The 27,250-nt window shown below is 42.4% G+C and overlaps 1 long non-coding RNA gene and 1 other non-coding gene across 2 annotated transcripts in view; one reads left to right on the top strand and one right to left on the bottom strand.

The window, feature by feature from the left end:
- Positions 1–27,250, bottom strand: part of LOC132489154 (uncharacterized) — a 221,622-nt gene that overhangs the window by 86,116 nt on the left and 108,256 nt on the right. Inside the window, exon 2 of the long non-coding RNA XR_009531847.1 lies at positions 1,782–1,829. This is a non-coding gene — a long non-coding RNA (uncharacterized LOC132489154). The remainder of the gene's footprint in view (positions 1–1,781; positions 1,830–27,250) is intronic.
- Positions 27,014–27,074, top strand: LOC132489737 (U7 small nuclear RNA). The gene has a single exon (XR_009532115.1). It is a non-coding gene; the product is annotated as a U7 small nuclear RNA (small nuclear RNA).

Here is a 27,250-nt window from a genome sequence, read left to right on the forward strand (position 1 = left end):
GACATGGGGTGGGAAGGGGAAGATGGGACGAAGTGAGAGAGTAGCACTGACATACATACAGTACCAAATGTGAAATGGATACCTAGTGGGAAGCTGCTGCATAGCACAGGGAGATGAGCTCAGTGCTTTGTGACCACCTAGAGGAGTGGGATAGGGAGGGTGGGAGGGAGATGTAAGAGGGAGGGGATATGGGGATATATATATACTTATAGCTAATTCACTTTGTTACACAGCAGAAACTAACACAACATTGTAAAGCAATTATACTCTATTAAAGATATTAAATTTAAAAAAATAATAAAAAAATACAAAGGAGGGTCAGGGACTGTACATAAAAACCAGGAGCTGGGCATGAGCCCAGGGCAAGTGCAGAAATACTCTGAGGTTTGTTACATCTCAGCCAGTTCTCCTACCTGCCCTCCTCACCCAGAAATTGCTTTTTTAAATGGATATAATAAACAGTGAAGAATAGATTGGATAGACAGACGGATGGATGGTGGTGGATGGATGGATGGATGGAGATACAGAGGGAGGGGGTTTTAATTCAAGATACTTTCCCAGAAGTATTAGCATTTCAAAAGAGAATATAAACCTTTACGATGGGAAAGCCTCTATATGGAAATCCATGGGACAGCCCAATTGCCAGCTACGGGGCAGCCAGCCCTCAGACACAGGTTTTCTAATTCCAAGTCATCATCCCAGGCTGCACTTATATGTGGCATTATAGCCTTAGGGAAATAAATACGGATAATTAGCTACGCCTGCTTTTAAAAATTCATTCCAAGACACAAAACCTGCTATAGAACCAAAGTTGAGATAATAATTTGGGGACAATGATGATAGCATTCAGACAATGGAGACAGGAGACAACATGACATTTTTTGACTCATAAAACCATTTTCCTATTACCCAAATCCAGTTTAAGTCCACACAACGGCTGCTGATGGTGCTGTGTAATTCCCTAGAGGTACCTTCTCCTGAAGAGAGAAATTTAAACCACGGCATCAAATCCTGGTGAACTGTGGCCATCAGCAATGACCCTGAGGCTAATCAGATCTCCATTCTCTATAAGTAAAGATGCCCAGAAGTGCTGGATATGTTTGGGTGGCCTCCTCCTGGAGCTACATTCATTTTGAGGCTATAAAACCACAGCAACCATTTCTATAAAATTCGGATAATTCCAGTTTCTACGCTATTGGTTTTCATTAGGATGGCTCACACATCAAAACTAGCTGTAAAATATTAAATGAGCAGTAAGGACAGATTCTTCCACGATAGCCACCTCAGTGTTCACCCTGGGGTCACTGCAGGTGCTGAGTTCCAGGCATGGCAATCGGAACATTTCTGCCGTCCCTCTATGATCACTAGCCATATGAACTTGGGATGCTGGTTGGCTCTGCAACTCAGATGTTAGCTGGAGTTTCACAGCTACTTCAGATCTACATAAGATGGATTTACAACCTTTACCAAAACCCAAAGCCCTGTCCGCAAAATTCCTCAGCTCCCATAGGCTTATATTTCTATATTATCCTTCACCTTAAATTTCCTGCTTCTGCTGAAATTTTGTTTTTCACTTGGCATCCCTTGATCTCATCTGGAATTCACCCAAACTTGGTACCCACTCTCCAAAATCCGCAGCTTCAAAACAAGTTCAAATAATTATTATTAACAACTAAGATTTATCGGGTGCTTACTGTATATCAGACTCTATTCAGAGCACTTATGTGTATGTTTTCATTTGATCATCCCAACAATACTTCAAAAAATATCCAGAATATTACCTGTAGCAGAATCAAGATTTGGGGATCACAGGAAAGTGGCACCACATTCTGCACAAAAGAAAAACAACTTATGATTGTCTTGGTCTGTCTGGCTTCCCTGGTCTTCAGTTCTTCACAGGCTCTATCTATCCCCTGTGGCAAGCCCTCCTTGCAACCTCATCTTATTGGCTTCTACTGTCTCCCATCATAAATTTCCTTCTCACTTATTCTGTCTGGTATTAGTCTAGGAATCTTATCTTATGCAGGGAAATCCTGCTTACTTAGAGCACCTATTTCCAAATTCTCCTGTACGAAATGATTGTGGTGCTCAGCAGAACAAGGTGATTCACCCTGCACAGTGAGGACTTCGCTGAGAAGGCAGCTGGGATTATAAAAATCAGGTTTGGCTGATACTTGTGTTATGGTTCTTACTTGTTGTTATTATGACTGTAATCCCCAGGAAATCTAACCAAACATCAGGAATAGAACTGGACTCATTTGTGGACAATCACTTTTTTTTTTTTTTTTGTGGTACACGGGCCTCTCACTGTTGTGGCCTCTCCCGTTGCGGAGCACAGGCTCCGGATGCGCAGGCTCAGCGGCCATGGCTCACGGGCCCAGACGCTCCGCGGCATGTGGGATCTTCCCAGACCGGGGCACGAACCCGGGTCCCCTGCATCGGCAGGCGGACTCTCAACCACTGCGCCACCAGGGAAGCCCTGGACAATCACTTTTAAGATTTTTAGTTTAAATCTTCTGCAATGATAGTGCATTTTCATGCTCTAAATTCAAAGAGTTCAAAGGATATATGGTGAGAAGACTCCCTTCCACCCTGGTCCCCCAGCAAGTGAGTTCTTTTCCACTGAGGGGAATAAATTTTATCAATATTTTGCATATATTCTAGGGATACTTTAGGCATCTACAAACACACCCTTTTAAATTTCACCCTTCCTCTTTTTATTACAATGGCTTTAAAATGGTAGCACGCCATGCCACTGTCAGGCACTTTGCTTTTCTCACTCAACAATAGCTCTCAGAGGTCATTCCACATCAGTATGTAAAGAGTTCTTCATTCTTTGTTACAGCTGCGTAGTATTCTCTTGAGTTCCATAATGTATATAAGCAGTCCCCAAAGTGGGGACATTTAGGTTGATTCCAATGTTCTGCTATTATAAACTATAGTTCAGTTAATAACTTACACATATATCATGTCACATATGTGCAAGGGAAATGGCTTTTGGAGAAAACAATCATGAGAGAAGTACTGTAGAGAGGAACGGAACCTATCTACAAAGCTACACAGACGCAAAGCTACCAGGTCTCTTACACTTCACAAAAGAGGAGTGCCATCCAAGTGTGTTCCCTCAACTCCCTCCTCTCCCTTAGCATCTTCACTCATTTCCTGCTTCCCTCCAGTCTCAGAGGAAGGCCTGCTGCATCAACGATGTCTTTTTCCATCAGTTATCCTCCCTCTTTTGCTTGCTACCTCAATCCCTCCCTCTGAATTCGTTCCTTCCACTCAGCCTACAAATATGCTAAGTCTGCCAAGCTGAAGACAACCAACCAACCAACACTTCACTGACTATTACCTCTTGGTTGTCTAGTCCAGTTTTTTTAAGTTAGTATTTGTGGAGCACTCATTACGTGTCAAGCACTATTCTAAAATCTTTACATGGATTAACTCATTTAATCCCTGACAACCCTATAAGGAAGGTACAAAATTATCTTGCCCAGTTTTTGTTTTTGTTTTTAATGAGGAAATAGGCACAGAGAAGTTAGGTGACTTGCCCAAGGTCACACAGCTAGTATATGGCAGAGCCAGGGTTTGAACACAGCATCCTTGCTCCAGAGTTCACAAGCTTGATCACTACACTGCCCTTTGCCTGCACGCTTCTCAATAGAGCCATCTCCATCAGTATGTCTGCTTCCCACCTCTGACTCACCCCTTAACCCTCCATTCTTACTTAACTAACTTCTAACCTTGCTATTCTACTTAAACTCTTCTGGAAAACTACCAGTGACTTCCTGAGAACCAAACCTAAAGAATCTTATTTTACAAATGTTATTTTCTAGTCATTATGCCAAGCAAATAGAAAAAGTACAAGATTACACAATTTTTACTCTCAAGGAGTGAAGAGTTTTGTACATTAGAAAAGGCAATCACGACACAGTGTGACCTGTGTAAAAATATAAATGTGCACAAGATACAGAAGAGTGTTTACCCCACCCTGAGTGGTCCAAACATGCTTTGTGAAAGAGATGGCACCTGAACAGCATTTTGAAGGGTGAATAAGAATTTTCCAAGCAGACAAAGGTAGAGACAGTGTTCCAAAAAGATTGCAAAGGGCAGATACTGTTTGAAAGGCTCAGGTTCAATGTCGTGGGGAATAAGCAACAGTTGACTCTAAGAAGATGGGAACAGGAGGGTGGGACTGATTGACAGACGATATGGTGGGAGAAGGGGCTGGAGAGTCAAGAAGGGCCACAAACGCAGAAGAAATAAAAGCAAAAGTAAACAAATGGGACCTAGTTAGACTTAAAAGCTCTTGCACAGTGAAGGAAACCACCAACAAAATGAAAAGACAACCTACAGAATGGGAGAAAATATTTGCAAATGATTAGACTAACAAAGGGTAAATATCCAAAATATACAAGCAGCTCATACAACTCAATATCAAACAAAAACAAAAACACATACACACACAATCCAGTCAAAAAATGGGCAAGATATGAATAGACATTTTTCCAAAGAAAACATACAGATGGCTAACAGGCACATGAAAAAATGCTCAACATCCCTCATTATCAGAAAAATGCAAATCAAACCCACAATGAGGTATCACCTCACACTGGTGAGAATGGCTATCATCAAAAAGTCTACAAATAGCAAATGTTGGAGAGGGTGTTGAAAAAAGGGTACACACCTACATTGTTGGTGGAGCCAACAGTGGAGTAGCCACTATGGAAAACAGTATGGAGGTTCCTTAAAACAAAAAAAATAAACAACTGAAAATAGAACTACCATATGATCCAGCAATTCCACTCCTGGGCATATATCTGGAAAAAATGAAAACACTAATCCAAAAAGACACATGTCCCTCTATATTCATAGCAGCACTATTTATAACAGCCAAGGCATGGAGGCAACCTAAGTGTCCATCAACAGATGACTGGATTAAGAATGTGGTATATATATAAAATGGAATATTACTCAGCCATAAAAAGGAATGAAATACTGCCACTAGCAGCAATGTGGATGGACCTAGAAAATATTATGCTTAGTGAAATAAATCAGACAGAGAAAGACAATACAATGTGATATCACTGATATGTGGAATCTAAAAAATAATACAAATGAATGTTTATACAAAACAGCAATAGACTCACAGACATAGAAAACAAACTTATGGTTACCAAAGGATAGGGGGGAGGAACAAATTAGGGGTATGGTATTAACAAGATACTATACATAAAATAGATAAGCAACGAGGACTAACTGTACAGGGGACTATACCCAGTATCTTACAGTAACCTGTAACAGAATATAATCTGCAAAAACACTGAATCACTGTGCTGTATACCTGAAACTAACAAGAGGGAAGGAGCCAGCGCTACTTCAGTCCTCCCTATTTAACTCAATCTCCCTTGGAACTCTTGTGCCTGCTATAAGCCTAGTTCATGCTCTTTTCATAACTGTTATAAAAATATCCTAACTGGTTTCTCCATCTCCATTCTCTCTCCTGCTGGTAGGACATAGGTCCCATCCCTACTCAATTATTGCTATGATTTCCCATGGTCTTGTGAACTTGCTTTGATTCATATCTGGCATTTCAGACTTGGATTCATAATCTGAATCCAAGTCCCTTCTATCTTATCCTTAACCTGCTCCTCTCCCCACCCTCCATTCCAGTTCACCCTTATCCACTCTGAGAGCATTTCTACTAAACGTGCCCTCTCCATTCCCATTTCCCTACAGTATCTCCTCCAGAGATCCTTCTTCCTGGACCCACACTTCTCCAGGAGCAACTCATTCCTCTTCTAGACTCATGTAGTGTTTTATCTGTACCTCTCTTTTGGTCTTTTTGGCAATATAGTTATTTGTGTATTTATTCAACATTCAACGAGCATTATCTAGAATCTATGATGTGCCAAGCCCTGTGCTAAGTGCTAAGTATACAGTGGTAACCAAAACAGGGTGCAGGGCAATTTCACACCCTAAGGAACATTTGACAATATCTAGAGACATTTTTGGTTGTAACAATGTGGGAAAGAAGGTGCTATTGACATTGAGTAGATAGAGGCTAAGGATGATGCTAAACAGCCTGTAAGGCACACAATAGCCCTCACCCAACAGAGAATTATCTGGCTCCAAATGTCAAAAGTGATGAGGTTGAGAGATTATGTACAAAATGCACAGGGGCGGGTGGGGGTGGGAATCTGTTTATTGTTTAGTATAACATCCTCCAAAACACCCAACATAGTGATTTGATAGATTAGCAGCTCCTAATTATTTTTAGGAATAAAAAATGGTACCCTTAGGATCTAGAAAAGGGGTACGTTTTAATTAGAAAAAACAATAAGAAATATTAATTTCAGAGGGGAAATCATAGCCTAAACTTCTCTGTTATGGGTATGGTAAATTAAGTTAGTATTTTATGTTCCACTGTTGTGTTTTCTTCATTATAATATTTATCATGTAAATCCACCAACTTACATAACTCACTGGGAAAGCAAGGGATTAATTAAGCAATTTCAAGATGCATAAGTACATTAATATTAACAAAATATATGTGGTGGTGGAGGAACACATTAAGAGACATAAATCAAAGATAATATAGAACAAACTTACTAGTGGAAAACAGGCTTGCAATGTCTAGAAATGTTTTTCTTTTGTATCTAATAATGTGACAGATTCCTGGAACAATACTCCTGTTCATTACAGGGCTATTAATTTCATCATATGTACCTTGTGTGAACTTGCTTTATTTCATTTGTGTGTATGTGAAGGGTCAATAGAGGTCACTGCCATGGCAATGACTTGGCATATCCACAGCTTTTGAAATGGTTCTTGTACATCCAGCAAAGACAAACATCTGGCAATGGATGGGTTCAGGATGTGCTAACAGGGCCCACACACAGACATGCATTTCAGGGTCAGGCTAAATGGAAGCTCCAGCCAAGTCCAGACTCTCCCCCATAGATGGGGCATTTTCCTCCCCAGCTATCCAAGGGAGATTTTACTCAAAGGCATAAATCCTTAAAATTGCAGCCTTAGAAGTATACTGAGAGCTGATCTAATCTGACCCTTTCATTTTACAGAAAGTGAAACTGAGGCAGAGGAGTTTAAGTGAGTTGCCAAAGGCAGAGAGCTGGCTAGCAGATGCCCTGGTTTTGGATGCCTTCTGACTCCACTAATTCTCCCTGCATTTTCTTACCATTATATCCTTCCGATTTTAAACACATCTCCTACTATTGGACGGAGATTACATTTAATACACCAGTTGCTACTCACTTGTCTCTTTATTTCATGTACTATTTGATTTCAAATGCATTTTATAGTTCAAAGAGGCTCTGTATATATACTTTTACCAAATATGGATGCATCTATATATTGATTTGTTCATTTGTTGATGTCTAATGGTCAGTGTTTGTGTAGCAGCCAGTGTCTAACCAGGAAAATGGAAAGTATTCCAGGTATTTCAGAGGGGATTTAATACAGGTAATTGGTTACAAAAGTGGTGAAAGGATTGAGGGGCCCAAAACGCAAAAAAAATTCCAATTTAAGTAAGCCCCGAGAGGAGCCAAGGGGAAATTATGTCCAAGGGGTTCATGTACACTGCCACTGTCAGAATCTGGCTGCTGAGCAAGAAGCAGGGGAGGCACCTTACTGCCCACTGATACTGCTTTCACTGCTGCTACTGCTGCCCAGAGCTGGAAAATGAAATAGCTCCTCCCTTTCTTCCACCTTCCAGTCACTCATCAGTACCTCCCACCAGCAGAATCTAATAAGCCAGCTGGCTAAAAAGTCTGGGAAATGTAGTTTACAGGCTTCCCGCCCCAAAAGTAGAGAGATGGGTGAAGAAGGATCGGTAAGGCCCTGAGCCACCACAGACAGCATCTGGCACCGCCCCCACAATGGAAAATCCTTTGTGCGTCTTGTGCAAGGGCAAGCTGCACGTGTATTTAAAACTGTCCTCACTGTTGCTCCCATATCTGCCAATCTCCCATCATCTTTTATTCCTGCTTTCCTTCCTTCCTCCCTTCCTCACATATTATATGCTAAGCGAGGCACTTGGCATTGGGAATACAAAGTGAACCAGACAGTGCTCCTGCTCCCATGAGGGTGAGATTCTCGTAGAGGGTAAGACAAACAAACATTCTGAGCTCTCCCTAATTCTTTCCTTTCCTGATTTTTGTTCATGCTTTCCCATTCCTAACTTTCCCAGGATAGCAATTCCCTTATTTAAATGACATGCCAACGCTGCTTAATATTCATGCTTTAGAATGCTGTTTACACTTCTACTGTGAATGTAAATCATTTGCCTAATAGGACGCTATTCCAAGATTAAGAGAGGATACGAGTTAATGAGTGTGTGTGATTTCCAGAAGTATGTTTGAATTTCATAGTCTTATCCTTCACAGCTGAGCCTCAGATTCAGTTGAGGCTTTCTGTATTTTCATTATAATCAATTTGAGGGGTATTAATAAGTAATAAGCTTTGTCAAAACAAAAAGGACAGAACTATAGTTTATAGAATTTTCTCATAGATCCTCCCTGAAAAATGCATAAAACCAGTTTGTTCACTGATTCGAGTGAATGAATTGACAGTTAACCATGCGTTGCTGCTGCGTACTGAGAATACAGAAGAAAATAAGAAAGAGTCTCTGTTCTCAAGAAGCCTGTAGCCTAGAGGGGGAGGTAGACAAACAGAATTAACAGTGACAGCCCAGGGTACAAAGTGCCTAATCGTGGGGTAAGAACACAGAAAAGGGGTATCCATCAGCCTGAGGGCTCAGGGCAGTTTCCAAGAAAAGTGAGGCTTTAGATGAAATGGAAGGGTGCAGACAAGTGAAGTGAAGAAGGGAGAAGAAAGAGGAGGCCTTTTGACCCCCCTGCACAAAGCACTGGAGGGTCATGAGACAAGAGTGAAGGAAGGTGCAGGAGTGACTTCCATGAAGGAAAAAATGAGATGACGTGACGGTTGTTAGGGGGAGTTGGGTTATGGAAGAATTTAAATAATGTGCAAAAGGCTTTATTCTGAAGGAAGTGAACCAGCCACCAGCTTTAAAGGAAAAGAATAAGATCACTCTGGGAGCACCATGGAGGGTGTACCAGAAGGGCTCAAGACTGAGACGGCAGGACCAGTTGAAAGACATCGTGGTAAGAAATGACAAGGACCTAAACTATGCGACTGGAGAAGAAAGGAAGAGCAGAGGGCAGGGATGAGAAATATATAACCTAGAGAGGCAATAAGATATAGTGAGAAGTGCTGTAAGAGCAGAAGAAGGATCTGGAATGACTCCCGGTATGCTGACTTATGTGACCAGCAGGCCAGTGGTCCAGGGACCAAGGCAGTAAAGTACAGAAGCAGGAAAAGTTCAGGGCAGGTATTGGGGTGGTGGGAGATGGCTGGATGAGAAGACTTTTAAAATGCTAAATTTAAAACACTTAAGAAACATCCTCATGTTTGGTAGAAAATAGGAATATGGAGCTCAGTAGACAGACCTGAGCTGTCTACCCAGCTTTAGGAGCTGTCTGCTTTAAAGAGAAGCCAGAGATGGGCAAGAAATCACACAAGGAGAAGGAGGAGGCCAAGGACAAATCGCTTGAGAACTTCCATATTTAAAGGACATACAGAGTAAAAGAAACTCACAAAGAAAACTAGGAAAGAATGGCTAGAACTGCAGGAGAAAAAGTCTGTGTGTGTGTTCTGCCTCATCCCATAAACCTCCAAGATGCATCCTCCAAGTTGCTTTTGCTGGAAACTAGACCATCCTTCCACTTCCAATTCTTCATTGAGTTCCATTAATGGTATCTTCAATATATACTACAAATCCAGTGCCACTGGTAGCAGCTGAGTCCTGGTTCAAGCCACCATCTGCTCTCTACTGATCTATATGATAGCCTTCCACTCATCCCTAATTCCCTCTTGCCCAGCTGTAAGCCAGAGAACCTGTCTGTTTTGTTTCAACAGCACAACATAGCTTCTTGAATGAATACATGATGAAATGAATGAATGTAGCACTGCTGGAAGACACTGGTGACAGCTGTTCTCCTGAAGGAGTGGAGGGCACTGGGGTTAAGTCTTGAGTTCCCTATGATGTTAGGGACCCTGATTAGTCTCTGTGACCAGAGGTCACTCTCCTGCCATTAGGTAGAAGAGCCAAAATTAAACTATTTCTTAAGGTTGAGAATAAATCCTTAAGTATTTATGCTCTCCTTCCCATTGAGGATGGGGAATTTTTGCTGGATGGATAAAAATATCCATTATACCCATTATATCACAGCATTCACTGTCCAAACCTTGAATCTTCCCTATGATTCTTCTTCAACCCAAATGCTGATATACCATAAGTTTCACTGCCCTTAATGAGATCCAGGACCAAATCCCCTGGGCCCCTGATATTCTATTTCCATGTCACATCTAAGCAACTTTGAGAGTCAGGTAAGGAATTCTGTGCCTTCTACATCTGACTAAATTGAGCAGTAATAGCTTTCACAACAGAAAATTTGTCTCACTTGGTCAACATCTGCCAGATTATTACTGCACCTTTCTGCAACCTTCATGAGGTGTGGAGTGACTATTTTTAAGGGAAAAAAAATTTCTCTAACAGGATTTCTCAGGAGCCAGTTGCCAGAGTTGGCAGAGAAAGAGTAAAACTCAGCTGATGAGGAGGGAGGGGTAGCGTTTTGGTGTAAAATTTGGGCCCCATTAGAGCTTAGCAGCACTGACCTAGTGGAAGTCTGGGATCATTCCTTGGATTCCAAGGTCCGGGGAGCATCTCCAGAAGAAGAAAGGCAGACAAGTGCGGACCTTGGGGCCATAGCCAGCATGCCCAAGCAAGAACTGCAGCCCGATGTTTATTGTTTGCTGCCGTTTCCCATTATAGATGTCCCCTGAAGGCTCTAGTACTGGGCACCATTTTTCAGAGAGAAATTTAGTAAAGCAATTGGCATCCACCTGGGCCCCATGGCAAGTGGGAATAAAGCTTGTTGTCCCTTAAACTGACAACGTGGTGATGAATAGGTCTCCTGTGTCTCCCTCTGTTGTCGTACTCACCCTCTGGCCCTGCTAGATGTGAAAACTGTTTCCAGTAGCACCTTGCTAGAAGGAGGCGTGTATTAAACCTGTTCTCCCAAACTGAGCTTGAAGCAGAGTGTAGGCACTGAGCTGGATTTGGAGCCTGGTAACTGTTGATGATACCAGATTGTCCTCAAGGTCTTTGCACCCCAGAAGAAAACGCCGAGATTTTCAGGATAGAATTTAACCCTCCCTCCCAGCTGCCCTGCGAAGTAGGCAATTCATCTTGGGGACTGTCAAAGTCAGAACAGCTGCAGGGGAAACCAGATGCGGGGAGGGGTCCAGAGAGGAGCACAGGGGAAGATGCTGCCTTGACAGCAGGCACCGAGGATGTCCTCCAGCTGGATTTAGCAAAGAAACGGGTTCACAGCAGGACGTCCAGTTCTCCAAACTGGATATAGAAGAAAACTAGTCTCCCCAAGATTTTGAATTTGCTCCAGACTGACTTTTAAGAGCCACAGAGATTCTCCCAGGGGATCAGAAGGAGAGCCCTGGAGTCCTGGGAAGGTGCTGTAAAAGTAGCCCTGTTAAGAAGCTGCAGGAAGAAAGCGGGGCTTCCTGCCCTTCCTTGATATCCCTGTGACCCAGGCTTCCTAGGTTTCAGTAGCCTGGGCTTCAAAGCTGGGCCATTTTAGTGGTACCAACAAACCCACCAACAAACCCAGAAGGTGCCTCCCTGGAGCACATCCATTCAGTGTTAGGAAATTTTCCATTTCTGTCTCCTGCTGAGTCCCTCCCTCTTGGGTCTCAGTGCTCAGTAAGGGAGGGGATCTTCCCTGCTTGTGAAAAAACACAGGCCTTTCTCAGGTATGCTCTGTGGTTTAACTCTGACCCTACTGTAGAAGCATTTGAGGAGCTCTTAAAGAAAGAAATGTTCAGACCCCACCTCTAGAACCACTAGAGGTAGTGCCCAGGAATTGTAAATCACTTTAAAAAGAGACTCGGATAATTACGGTGCAGCCATCCACAGGCTGGCTTGGAAACCACAATCCTGTAAAACAAGAGTCCAGACTTGAAGTCAAATTCCTTCTCTGCCATCAACCAGCTTAATATTTAGGCAAGCTATTTTAACATCCCGGGCCTTGATTTCCTCATCTCCATGGTACAAGTAATCTATTGATATTTTTAAAGCAGTGATTTTTATTTGTATTTTCTTGCTGCCTTCTAAGACGGCATTTTCCATGAGATTTAGTGCCCCAGAGGAGAGGGCAGACCACTAGGGACCCCTCCCCTTTTAATATATGGGGAGCCAGTGCTGGAGACTGTGGTCTTCAAACTTCCAAAAACTTCTCACTTTCCAAGGCACCCCAATCTGGAGAGTTGTATGAGAATCAGTGTTGTCTGCTACACTTTCCTACCTCCCTCTTCCCTCACTGTACAGAGAAAGGTAGACAACTCAAAGAAAGGAAGCTGACTCAAATCTTACTAAAAGGCATTTTCCTAAAGTGCAGAACCTCTGGCAACAAACAAAAGGACACTTTGAAGTATTAGTAGCTGTAAAGCCCACTTGAATTGCCATAACAACCCTCCCATCCATTTCCTTAAGAGATAACATTTCTAGCGCAATTTTTTTTGTTTAATGATTAACCATAAAACTATGTAATATGTATATGTATATATATAGTTTTGATCAATTTGTACTAATAATAATTCTATTGAAAACTTAATCCATAATACATTTTATAACAGGATGCTGTGGTGACTCCCCCAAAATTAACAATTTAAAATTTTCAATGTATATACATATTTTTGTTGAAGAGCAGAATGATAGGGTGATTAATAAAAAGACTTTCAAGCATAAAATATATCACATTAGGATAAAGTTCTGCAGGAGAAGCGAAATGGAAATGCAATTTCAAAAAGGAAAAGAAAATATTGTAAACTTTCCAACTTAAAGAGCTTGTTCATGTGTTCTTTGAACCATGAGTATTAAATCACTATGGTATCTAGATTTCACTGGGTAAATTTATTTATTTATTTATTTTTTGTGGTACGCGGGCCTCTCACTGTTGTGGCCTCTCCCGTCGCGGAGCACAGGCTCCGGATGCGCAGGCTCAGCGGCCATGGCTCACGGGCCCAGCCGCTCCGCGGCATATGGGATCCTCCCGGACCGGGGCACGAACCCGTATCCCCTGCATCGGCAGGCGGACTCTCAACCACTGCGCCACCAGGGAGGCCCTTCACTGGGTAAATTTAAAAGAGCACTATAACAGTTTTATTCTAAAATGCCAGTATTCACGGGGAGGGGGAAGGGTATGCTGGGACGAAGTGAGAGAGTGGCATGGACATATATATACACTAACAAATGTAAAATAGATAGCTAGTGGGAAGCAGCCGCATAGCACAGGGAGATCAGTTCGGTGCTTTGTGACCACCTAGAGGGGTGGGATAGGGAGGGTGAGAGGGAGACACAAGAGGGAGGAGATATGGGGATATATGTATATGTATAGCTGGTTCACTAACACACTAAAAAAATAAAAAATAAAAATAAATATGATCCGGGGGGTGGGGATGGTGGTGGGATGAATTGGGCGATTGGGATTGACATGTATACACTGATGTGTATAAAATTGATGACTAATAAGAACCTGCTGTATAAAAAATAAATAAAAATAAATATGATCCTCATGTATTGTACAACACAAGGAATATAGCCAATATTTTGTAATAACTATAAGTGGAGTATAATCTTTAAAAATTGTGAATCACTATATTGTACACCTATAACATATAATATTGTACATCAACTAACTTCAATATAAAAACATCTAAAGGAAGAAAAATAAATAAATATGATCCTCATTTTAGAAAGAAACAGAAATAAATAAATAAAATGTCAGTATTTACAATAAGACAAAAATTACATCCTTTTGCAACTCTTTCGTTTAGATGAAAAACATGTGATAGCAACCTGAAAAGGAGGTCAGAGCTTCCCAGAAGTTCTTGAGGGGGCACACAAAACAAGAGTATGAAGACCACGGGGCTGTATCATAGGGTTGTACTACATGCCAAGGAGGGAGAGGACACACAGGTGGCTGAGAGGTAGGGGGAGCCATGGTCCTTTGCAGCCCAGGGATCAGGATAAGAGAGGCAGGGAGAGCGATGAGTCAGCGCACTGTCCTCCCATGGAGGGCGGCCTGAGGTTGCCCTCCGGGCACCCCATGGCCCATGTGTGGCATTCGGGAAGTTTCCATGAGCCCCAGCACAGACGGACGATCACCTGCTACAGACTTCACGACAGCACAGATGATCAGCCCCCAGTAGTGTGAGATTCATGTGACTCCGGAAGACCAGATGGGCCCATTTACCCTCCCTGGTCAGCCAGCCCATATACAGCAGGGCAACAAGTGTCCAGCAGCCCCGTCCCCTGACTGTGGAATCCCAGTGAGTCCTGCCAACACCCAGGACTGTCTTTGGGGATATGCAGCAAGGGTACGTGCTCATCAAGGGAGAATGAATCATCCAAAAGACACCAATGGAAACAGCCCTGACAGGGAATTTGGTTTAGAAAACCCTGACTACTGAAACAGGAAAGAGGCTATAAACCAGGAGAGATGGAAGTGTTTGTTAATTGGTGAGACTCAGTTCCATGCTACCCAGCAGGGCGGGGACACATAAGGAGGTTTAAGTCAGCTGGAGAAAAGGGTTTACATTGTCTCTGTGCACCGAGTGTCATCTGAGCAAATACACCATCCTATTGCACCTGTAAATGAGGCTAACGATACTTCCATTGCAGGGTTCCTGTAAGAATTACAGAGAATGAACATAAAGTCACCCAGCGCATACGTGCTCTGTGAAGGGCAACTATGACTGTTATTGTAAAATCTGTCTGCCTCCACTGCTGCCTTGAGGTGATAAGATGCCTGGACCATGGTCCCTGGGGCCGGTGTCAAGCTGTCCCTACCTTTGTGTGGCAGCGGCAGCCTCTGAGCACTGAAGCCCACTTCTAACAGAGGCAGGAGGACACCTCTCCAGTCACATTCAGTACTTTATCCCTGGGTACCGTCGTGCTGCTCAGGGCTGCAATATCATACAGAGCCAGAGAGGAACCAGTTCTGAGGAAAAGCCCTCACACTCTTCTCAGAATCAGTTCTCTGATAACTGGGGCATTGTTCATAGTAGGCCTGACCCTTCCTTAGAGCAGGTTTGTTCCCAGGGAACGCCCCATCCTCCCTGTAAACAGGCCCTCAGTGAGCCCACTCAGGAGTCCCTGATACAGCTGGGTCCCAGCGGGTGTAGAGCGCCCAGCCCCAGAAGCAGACTGACCGTCAAACTGCTGAAACAGAAGCTTCCATACTGCTTCCCAGACCCTGTGCCGCATTCCATATTCTTTCTCTCAAACAGCGCCACCCAAAATGGGAACAGCTCTGGCTCCACAAAACCTGGATCTGTCCCATCCAGACCTTATTCTTACTCTCCCTGGTGAGTGGAAGAAAGAACTGGGCCTCCCATGCTGCTACTGTGAGAAAGCCCTAACTGTGTCAGTGATAAAAGCACCTCCACAGATTGAAAAAACAAAACACTTTCAAGTTAGATTTTCTCACCAAGTTCCCTCAGATAATGAATTCATTGATCAAACGTTAATGAAGCACCCACCAAGGGCAGGCACCAGGCCAGGTGCTCCCAAGCCCATACCAGGAAGATCCTACAGCCAAGTGGGGGCATCTACCAGCACACTGCCTAAGCAATCTCTGCAAACTCTTTCCCTTGGGGCTGATGATCAGCCTAGAGGCATCAGCATGTGCCACCCTGTGTCAGCTCCCCAAGGTCCATCAACTAAAGGGTTAACACAGCAGGAGATGGGAACCATACTGGTTGTTAATATTTTCATATTATCCCTCCTTCCAACTAGTATTTTCCAAGTCCTTCAGTTCTACTGGTCTTCATTAGGGACCAAAAACAAACCGAGGAATAGTGATCATTCTGATCATCTATACAGGAAGCCCAGGTGAGCCTCGATGACCTTTGGAATGCTGTCTACCATGCACATAGCCATATATAGGTAGATCTTGCTTGAAGAAAAATCTAACTCTAAAACTTAGGTCTAAACAAATGGCCAACTAGGAATTCTAATTCCTTTTATAGGATTGATGAAAGATAGGATTCATTTGAACAACAGCTTTCTCCTAATGCATTTAAAATATGTTCTACCAGGGCTTCCCTGGTGGCGCAATGGTTGGGAGTCCGCCTGCCGATGCAGGGGACGCGGGTTCATGCCCCGGTCTGGGAAGATCCCACATGACGCGCAGCGGCTGGGCCCGTGGGCCATGGCCACTGAGCCTGCACGTCCGGATCCTGTGCTCCGTGGCGGGGGGGGGGGCCACAACGGTAAGAGGCCCACATACCGCAAAAAAAAAAAAAAAAAAAAAAAAAAAAAAATATGTTCTACCAGAAGCTAACACAACGTTGTAAATCAACTATACCTCAATAAAAAAAACATGCTCCATTTATAATAACTTATTTATACACAATTGCCCAGGAACATGTCCATGGGGCAAAACGAGTTCAAGCATTCATTCTTTCATTTGACAAAATTTTATTAAGTATCCACTATGTGCCAGGCACTGTTCTAGATACAGTAGTGAACAAAACAGACTGGTTATTTTCATGGAGCTGACATTCTGGTGGAAGTAGACAAATAGCCAGTAAATATGTAATATGTTAGGATGGGATAAGTGCTATATATAAAATAAAACAGAGCAAAGTGGGTATCAGAGTGACTGGGTAAGGAATGGGGTGCTATCTCTACAGGGAAGGCCACTCTGCTTGGCGATGTTTGAGCTCAGAAGATGTGGGCAGAGGAAAGAAAGGGAACATGGCTTGAACTCAGAGCATGCTTGGTGTGTTTGAGGAACAGCAAAGCAGGCCAGCATGGCTGGGGCCTGGTACAGCTGGGGTCGAACCTGCAAAGGGGAGTGTGGAAGAGTATGAAGTTGGAGAACGAGCCAGGACTATGTCTGAACTGCCTGAAGCAGACATTTGTTCTGAAATAGTCCTCGATATGCGCAGCATATAGTCAGGACCCAGAATCTCCCTGACTCCTCTAGAAAATTCAATAATAAAATGTTAAACCAAATTTAGGAACTCTAAACACATTTTAGATTAAAAAACAAGTTCCTTCCAATATCCTGCAACTTTACACCAGGATATCCATGGCAAGCTGGACACGGTATACAATGATTGCTTCTCACTCAATAAATGTGCTGTCAGCTACCCAGGCCTAGAGAGGAAAGGATGGTACTCTCACGTACTTAATTCCACTCTGCTTTTGATTAGGTCTTTGTGATGCACCACTAACTCCCAGAAGGCTTTCTGATACACCAGCTGCTGACGGCCTGGTATGCAATATTCACTGGAAAGGTTATTCTCTGATGCTGACCTCCAGTTTCCTGATGATAAACATGAATGAGCTAAGAAGCACATTAAACCCAACCCAGTGTCATTCCTGACCCAAAGAGAAGTGCTCTTCAAATTCTCACCTCTTCCTTTGATGACTTAGCCTTTATCCTACACTTTAAAAAATTAAAATATATCAACAACTTTCATGAGTTATTTTTCCCCCTTCGTATCTCTGAGGAATTCCGTTACTAGTGTATGGGAAGGGCCAGTGTCTCAGGACCCCATGGAGTCACGCCACAATAATGTCAAAGAAGGATCATTTCTTTATACGGGGAAATTACAGTCACCTAGCATGCTTGACTGTTGGAAGTTATCAGGTAGCATCTCAGCAAGAGAAAACTGTTTCTAGAAACTGCTCAACTAGGCAATCCATCTCTCAAAAGGATTTTAGCTTCCTAACCAAGCAAAAGAATAACATGGAGGAAATTTAGTAAATAATGACCCAACTCCCAAAAGCTACTAGCAAGTGTTTATTTTGTTTTGTTTTTAGATTAAAATAGCTTCTATAAAAACAAAACATTTCTCAATGTAGAAACATATTAATGCAATTCAGAAAAGCATGAAGGAGAAAATGAAAAAATAGTCACTTGATATCACTGAGAGATAACCCATGTTAACATTTTGGTGAACACTTTTTCAGACATTTTTATGCATGAGCACACACAAATAATTTTAAATAAATAGGATCAAAGCATACTTAAAGTTTTGTGATTTACTTTTTTTCACTCATGTATTGTGGACAGCTTTCTAAATTATTAAATATAGACCTTAATCATTATTTCAACTAGATGCACAAAATTCCATTATACAAATTGTGAGAGTCACGAAATCACTTAACTACACTCATACATGCGAAGACATAAGGCTTCTTTATGGGTCATAAGTGGAGTCTTTCACCAGTTAGTGGAGAAAAAATAATTTAGTCCAATTCCATAATCTCAGTACAATCCCATAATGTGAATGGTCCTCAAAGGATAATATTCTTTTCTAGGTAAAATTCTTAATCTCTCATATTCATTTCTCTCCCACATATTTTTACTAATAAAAGTGTGGCTGGGGCTTCCCTGGTGGCGCAGTGGTTGGGAGTCCGCCTGCCGATGCAGGGGATACGGGTTCGTGCCCCGGTCTGGGAGGATCCCACATGCCGCGGAGAGGCTGGGCCCGTGAGCCGTGGCCGCTGGGCCTGTGCATCCGGAGCCTGTGCTCCGCAATGGGGGAGGCCACAACAGTGAGAGGCCCGCGTACAGCAAAAAAAAAAAAAAAAAAAAGTGTGGCTGTATAACAGGAAAGGGTACAGATTATGTGACATTATGGTAACAAGGGAGAAGGATTCTCAGGTGCACCTCCCTTGCCTGGTCTGCTGGATCCTAGCTGGGACTTCCAATGATGTGGCAGGTGTTACCTGCCTCCTGAACAGAGGCTGTGGAAGTACAACTGGCCATCTTGGTTTTTTGTTCAGGCAATGAGCGAAATCCACCCGTGATAGCAACCACTATATACCACCATGGTCAGGGTGATCCCCAGAAAGGAGTGGGGCTCCCAGGCAACTCAACCAGTGTAGGGGTGCCCAAGGTAGCACACTTAAAAGGAGACTACTGCTGACATCTTCCATTGCACCCTTGGGTATATACTATTAAAGACAGACACCTGCAAGTCTAGGGTGGCTGCCTGATTATCCCACCCAGGAGACAGACCTGCTGCAGTCTCATTCAGTTGACCCTGATCTCAAAGGTCCCAACTCTGGCAGCCTCTTCCACCTGCCCCCAGTCCCTGCTCATTCACTGGGGCTCTCAGCACCCCCAAAGCTCCTTGAGGAGCTAGTACTTGAGGAGCTAGTACTTCCTTGGCCCAGAACCCTCCTGATAGCAGTGCCTGTGATCAGTAAAACACCACCCAGTTGGGTTTAGAATTCTCTTAGGGGATCCAGGTGTCCAATCACCTGCCTCCCCATCCTCTGTGGGGTCCATAGTTCCCCATCTTTGGAGCCTTCCTCTCTGCTCTGTGCTGTCAGGGTATAGAGGTCCCATTGTACTCTAGCCTCCCCCATCCACGCATGGAGCACATTCCTCTTCAATCTGCAAGCTCCATGAGGGTGGAGACCACATCTGCTGTGTTTACTATTGAGTTCACAGTGCCCTGCAAAGGGCATTATATGTGCTCAAGGCACATTTGAGGAATGAACAAATGAATGAATGAATGAGGTTCATAACATAAATGAGGTTCCTGCACCAGTGTGGCCCTGAGAGGAGCATTTCCTGCCTAGCACTTGACTTCTGTAATCCTGGGGATGCTGTTTCTGTCTTCTGGGTCTGTCAGAACTCAGATAGGATCCCTGGACAGGATCTTGTTCCTACTCCGACAGAAGCTTCCCTGTGTCTGGACACCAGATTGGATGCTAACAGCAGGAGTCATGAGGGAAGTTAGGCATTCAGAAACACCCTGTTTCCTGACATCGAGAGAGAGAGAGAGAGAGAGAGAGAGAAAGAGAGAGAGAGAGAAAGAGAGAGAGAGAGAAAGAGAGAGAGAGAGAGAAAGAGGGAGAGAGCACACTAAGTGCTACCAGGAGATAGCCATACCCCATCTAAGCCCTGCTTTGCATTGCAGTGTCTTACACTTATTAAGAGGTGAGTATCTCCCTATCATGATTTATCAAACAACTCTAATAAGTACATTTTATGGTCCAGGTCATATCCTTTCATGAGCCTCATTATTTTAAACAAGTTTTATAGCAATAAGAGAATAAAATGTACCATAAATTATTTTTCACTAAGCGTCAATTAGCAGTTCTGTTTAAGCACTACTTCTAGATCCAAAGGAAGAAAGTTGTTTGTGCTAAATAATATGTTGCTATGACAGGGTGTCAAAAATGTAAAGTTCATGTTTATTTTAGTCCACTGAGATAAACTATAAAAGTCTTGGGACTTCCCTGGTGGCGCAGTGGTTGAGAGTCCGCCTGCCGATGCAGGGGACACGGGTTTGTGCCCCGGTCCGGGAAGATCCCACATGCCGCGGAGCAGCTGGGCCCGTGAGCCATGGCCGCTGAGCCTGCGCGTCCGGAGCCTGTGCTCCGCAATGGGAGAGGCCACAACAGTGAGAGGCCCGCGTACCGCAAAACAAAAACAAAAACAAAACAAACAAAAAAACCTATAAAAGTCTTTTACTTTCATTAAAAAATACTGCTTTTTTGCCAACTGGGAAAAAAAAAGCTTGTGGATATTTGTTGCCATTGTTTATTTATTTCCCTCACTTAAAAAAAAAAGTTACTGATATTTTTCTGTGAGTAGCTGTAATTGGCTCTGGCCAGCCAATAAATTCAGGGAGGAAATTAGGGTTTTTCTTGTGTTATGAGTAAGTTACCCAGGAACGTTTTCTAATTACCTTGTTTTATGACAACTGCTTCTACTCAGGAGGTATTTATTGAAAAATCCCTTCAACTACTTCAGAGATATACTTCTAAAGCAAAAGTATTATTTATTTCTAGCTTTTTGCTAGAGTAAAATACTGCCACTTTTACCTGGATGGAGGTGGGGAGATGCCATCCTGCTATGCTGTTATCTCTGACTCAGGGCAAAATCAGCTCCAAACCATTGTGTCTCGTGGCCCTCGTTCATCTGAGCAGCTTCAACCCAGTGTGATCACTGGTCTTCCCCACAGTGTCAGCTGGCACCATCCCATGACCACCTTTAAAGCAGGCTCCTTCAGAAGTTCTGTGCTACAGTTAACCTCTCTTCCCCTTGGATTGTCCTCCAGTCTTGCTCTAATAGAACCTCATTCTGGAGATCTACTCGCCGGTGGTGCTCACAGCCAACAGCACTGTATTATGTACCTAAAGTTTTCTAAGAGGGTGAATCTTAAGTGCTCTTACCACACACAAGTACAAACAAAATAATAACAATAATAATAATAATAATAATAAAGGAGGCAAGAGGAAAGCGGCCCCTTTTGCAAGGTGATGGATATGTCTGTAGCCTTGAAGGTGATGATGGTTTCATGGGTGTATACTTATCCCCAAACTCATCGAGTTGCATACATTAAATATGTACAGCTTTTCCCATGTCAATCATACCTCAATAAAGTGGGGTTTTTGGGGGGTTTTTTTTTGTTGTTGTTTTTTTGCAGTACACGGGCCTCTCACTGCTGTGGCCTCTCCCGTTGCGGAGCACAGGCTCCAGACACGCAGGCTCAGCGGCCATGGCTCATGGGCCCAGCCACCCTGCAGCATGTGGGATCTTCCCGGACCAGGGCACGAACCCGTGTCCCCTGCATCGGCAGGTGAACTCTCAACCATTGCGCCACCAGGGAAGCGCAATAAAGTGGTTTTTAAAAAATAAAGTTTTTTTTAAATTAGGAAAAAAAAAATGGGTCATATCTCCCTTTCAGCTATTGACACAACATGGCTGGCTGCTAAAATTACGCTATATTTTTCTTCCACCAAGATCACCACTTCTGCTCACAAGCTGTAAGAAAATCAGCATTCTATTCACCCAGGAATAAAAGGTAATCATCAAGAGGCATTACGCTGTAAAATTCTATTTCCAGGCTTATAAACTCAAGTTATGAAAGACAGGTGCAGCCAAAATTAATAGCAATAAAGCAATACTTTGAAAAGGCATTAGTAAAACCAAAGCTGATAACTTAAAGTCCAGTTAAAATCAATATTTTCATATTTAATAACAAAAGCAAAGAAAGAGTGGCATCAGGAAGCCAGGAAAAGGTATTTTGGGAAAAGAATCTCATTCTTGGAGTTAATGAGTTTCCCTACACAAGTTCCATGAGTTCAAGCATGTTGATAACATCACAAGCGATATTTCAGAGCCAAGATGGAATCACAGAGCTATGTAGCACGTGTTTCGTAAGTTCAAGTTTCAATGAGGATTTCTGCATTTACCCAAAAACCTTTGAAATAATTATGTAAGGATGTAATCACGATTTTCCACTTACCACATTGTTGGAGTTGTTTTGGTGTATCTCAAAGTTTTTGGAACAGCAGTTTGAGACAATGTGATTTGATTGTGTGAAATTTTCCAGGGTGAGTGCATAAGCATGTAATTCATGTTTTTAAATACATGCTATGAAGTGCATGTTGCTTATTAGCTTTCTAGCAATCTCCCAACTCTTCTATTTTCATCCCTTTAATTCTTATTAAATGATTTTCTTATCATTATCTTCCTTATTCCCAACTTCAAAGAAATAATTATTTACATGACCCTATTTTCTCCTAACCTTTGAAAGTATTTTCCCTACCAGCCCCCATCTTTTTTTGCTGATATTTTGTGCAACGGTTCTTGGTAGTGGTGTCCAGTCATAACAGTTAGCATTTACTGGCCGCTTACTATGTGCCAGGCACTACATTATCTCATTTAATTTACTGAAAGCACAGTTCTAAATTCTCCTGTTGCTTTTGCTTGGGAGAATTTGTTAAAACCCCATTTATTAGTGTGAGAATTAGCAGCAGCTTTGCTGCTTGAAGTAGACTAAAAGCAAAATCCGCTCTGTATTCAAGCCAGGGTACTGAATGTGGCTGCCAGGTCCAGCTGGCCACGGGAAATGTCTGGATGATTTCATTTAACGCCTTTAGAAATATTTCTCACTGGGCTAATTCAAGGAAAATGGCTTGTCACGGATGATATCTGACTATAATAAGCGGCTAAAATGCTTTCCCAATAAATATTGTAAAATGAAACAGGTGTAAAGCCACAGTTGAAAAATCAGCAGCCAAAGAGTGCTGCAGGGATTATGGGCCAACTTTCCAGCAGAAGGCTGATCCCTGGGAGGTGGCAGGGATCCGTGTTAGCCAGGCATTCTCCCCAATGCTTCCAAGAAATTCATCATTTATTCAAGCATTCATTTAATAAATATTGATATACTACATAGAGGCATTCTACTGGGTCTCAGTCAGCCTTAAGGAGTTGCAGGCTAGTGGGAATTAGAGGACCTGGTAGGATCTGTGTGAAGCCCTGCCACCCCATATATGTGCAGATTGCTCCCTGCTGCACGTAGAGAAAACCCAAGTCCCTGAGTTGAAGGAGGTGCCAAAGGGCAATCAGTCTGGATTGGTTAGACAGAAAAGAGCTGCAGAAGAAGCTGAAAACGAGCAAGGTGGTAGATGCTGGTGGCAGGAAACAGCTCCCCTCTCCCCTGGAGGAACACCAGGGGTTTAGAGACCTGCAAGGTAAGAGCTGAGCCCGAGCGAGTGGCCTGTGAGGACTTCCTGTTGTGTGGAGGAGCTGCAGCGGAGGCAGGCAGTGGAGGAGATCCAAGGGCATACCTTGCGGGTTGGTCAGCTGGCTTCTGTTTGCCTCCAAGTTGTTGTGCAAGCTGAGCTCAGGGCCTGCCCTGAGAGAGGAGTGAGCAGCACGTCCAGCATCCAATGCAGAGAGTGGAGGGCTCAACATTTAGTGTATTCAGTGGAGCTCCAGGGCAGTGGGAGCTGTGAGGCTGGCCTGAGGAGCCACCCACCCTGAGACTTACGTGTCCACACAAAGAAGGGAGAGCCAAGGTTGTGCGGAAGCCGATGGCCCTTAAGGGAGAGAATGGGCCCTGTGATTTTCTTGTGCTCCCAACATGTGCGTGATGATGATGACGTATTGAGTGTTTCCTACATGCCAAACATTTTTCTAAACATAGAAAAATGTTATCTCATTTAATCTTTATAACAACTCTATGAAGTAAATATTATTATTATCCCCATTTGGCAAATGATAAACCTGAGTACAAGAGAGGTGACAGAACGTCCCCAAGTTCCCACAGCTAATACCCACACAGCTGGATTTCGAACCCTGGCTGCCTGCCCTGGGCCCACACTGTTAATTACTGACTGAGCCGTTCTGCCCCCTGGAAAATGGTCATGCTTCAGAGAAATGAAAATCTATACAGTCATGATGCCAGGCCAGCGTCAGTCAACACAGGCATCTAAGATGCATCTCAAGAGTGTATAACTGAGACAGCTCAGCCACATAAGTGCAGCACATGGCTTCTACATTTATTTGCTTAAAAACTCTTCATTCTATCGGACTTGGAAGCGGAGCAGGAGAAGCTCGTGCTGACGGGGTGAAGGTATCAGCAGGTCCTATAAACCAGTAGGAAAGCAAACCATTCTCCATGATGCTCTGTGTGAATGCTCAAGGACATTTTATTACAATTAATGTGTGAGTCAAGACCTGTCCATGTTTAGAGCATGAGCTTCCAACGGCCAACATCTCTTAAGATTCTAATATGTCATTGCTAAGTACACAAATGTACTTTTCCAGTAATTCTCTTATATCTCAAATTGGAGTTTAAAAAAAAGGAAAATATTACTCCTGGATTTCAGGCTTTTGGTGGGGAACAGAGGGAGAAGGAGAATAATAAAGGCATATTTCAAAAATATTTATGTTCACATGAAAACCTGTACATGAATGTTCACAATAGCTCTATTCCCAATAAGCAAAAACTAGAAATAACCCAGACATCCTACAACAGGTGAAGAGTTTACAGTGGTACATCCATACCATGGACTACTACTTAGTAATAAAAAGGAATGAACTATTGATACATGCCCCCCAAAGTTGTACTCGCTACTCATTAAACTCCATTTCTGTAGGGCTGACCACCTATGCTTTCTTTTACATATTCTTAAGAACACTTGGAATAAAGACTCTGGCAATCCCATAATAGTCTGGGAAATTGAGTGCCTGGGCAGTTTGTGTTAGGGGTGGCTGTCACCAACGTTACACTGAGTTATGTGTAAGTAGTGGTATGCTGGAGTCAGTTTGTACCATTCATCACCCCAACTCTATGCTCAGTGACATCATAATGGTACCTAAAATTAGCCATGGTGGGAGTATTTACATCATGGAAATCAGCGAATCAGAGGTCACTTCCAACCCTGAGAACTTGTTATTAAAGCTTTGCCAGGATGTCACTGTGGATGTCACGTGAATAAGTTATTTTAGAAAGTTCCAAAGGTGGGAATAATCCAAGACAGGGAAATCTAAATCAGTTCATATATTGTAGCACCACCACTGTATGATCCCTCATGTATCACCACCTTGACAATCAGTTCTGAGCCAGACACATTTCTCAAGCCAGAAATAAGACTTGAGTGGAAAAATCTGGGAGATGTGAATAAGGAAAATATTTGAGTTTTAATAAACAAAGTCCTTTCACATTTTTCAAGGAACATGAAAAATAAACCAACAAAATGTCACCCAACACAGTAAGACAAGTTGCTGAAAGGGAAAACACCTGGGCAAGGTCAGTTTTGACCACCTGCAGGTGCCATGTATCCATCTTGAGGAAGGTGATTCAGCACCTACAAAGATCATTGCCTGAGTGCCTTCCAAACATTATTAAAGATCAAAAACTTATATCTTAGAAAAAGCATTTGACAAAATCCAACACCCATCCTTAAAGGAAAAAACAAACAAACAAACAAGAACCTCTTAGCAAACTGGGAATAAAGGGGAACTTTCTTAACTTGATACAGAGTTTCTAAAAAATAAAAATAAACAAAAATAAACCCAAAAAACCCTATACAACTAACATCATACTTAATAAAGAAATGCTTTCTCCCTAAGATTAGGAAGAGGGCTAGATGGTTTCTCTCTCTCTCTTATTCAACGTATGACTCACAACTCATTCAACATAGTATTGGAAGTTCTATGTTGCAATAGGGCAAGAAAAAGAAATATAAGACATTAAGATTGAAAAGGAGGCAATTAAAATGTCTCTATTTGCAGATAACATAATTGTGTAGAAAATCCCAAGGAATTTACAAAAACAAAACAAAAAACAGAAACCCTTCTAGAACTAGTAAGTGAGTTCAGCAGGACTGTAGGATACAAGGTCAATATTTTAAAAATTAATTACATTTCTATGTACTAATAATGATATATGGAAAATGAAGTTAGAACCACAGTACCACTCATGACAAAAAAAATGAATACTTGGATATAAACTTAACAAAACATGTACAGAATCTTTATGCTGAAATTTATAAAACACTGATGAAAGAAATCAAAGACCTAAATAATTCCTCTAAGACCTAAATTCATGGATTGAAAGACTCAACATAGTAAAGATGTAATTTCTCCCCAAATCAATACATAGCTTTAATGCAATCCCTATCGAAATCCCCAGCAAGATTTTTTGGCAGATACAGACAGCATTATTCTAAAATTTGTACGGAAAGGCAAAGAAACTAGAATAGCTAAAACAATTTTGAAAAATAAAGTGGGAGGAATCACTCTACTTGATATTAAAGACTACAACATACTACAGTAATCAAGACAGTGTGGTATTGTCAAAGGGATAAATACATAGATCAATGGGACAGAACACAGAACCCATAAACAGACCCACACAAATATGCCCAACTGATTTTTGATTAAAGTACAAAAGCAATTAAATGCAGGAAGGATAACCTTTTCAAAAAATGGTACTGGAGCAACTCGACATCTGTAGTGAAAAAAACAAAACAGAACAAAAAAGGAAGAACCTGGACTTCAGTCCCTTAACTTACAGAAAAATTAACTCATAATGAATCACAGACTTAAATGCACAATGTAAAATTAAGTGTTATAGCTCTTTTAGAATTAGTCTGGCAGGTTTCTGGTCCTTACCAGAAGACCTCCATAGGGGGGAAAAATGTGAAACTAGAACTTTTAGAAAAAAAATAGGAGAAAAATTTGGGGACATAGGACTAAGCAAAGAATTCTTAGACTTGACTAAAAAAAGCCTAATCTATACAAGGAAAAACTGATAAATTAGACCTTATCCAAAACTTGCAACTTTCCTATGTAAAAGATCT

The sequence above is a fragment of the Mesoplodon densirostris genome, chromosome 4, assembly GCF_025265405.1.
Source record: "Mesoplodon densirostris isolate mMesDen1 chromosome 4, mMesDen1 primary haplotype, whole genome shotgun sequence".
NCBI classification, from domain to species: Eukaryota; Metazoa; Chordata; class Mammalia; order Artiodactyla; family Ziphiidae; genus Mesoplodon; species Mesoplodon densirostris.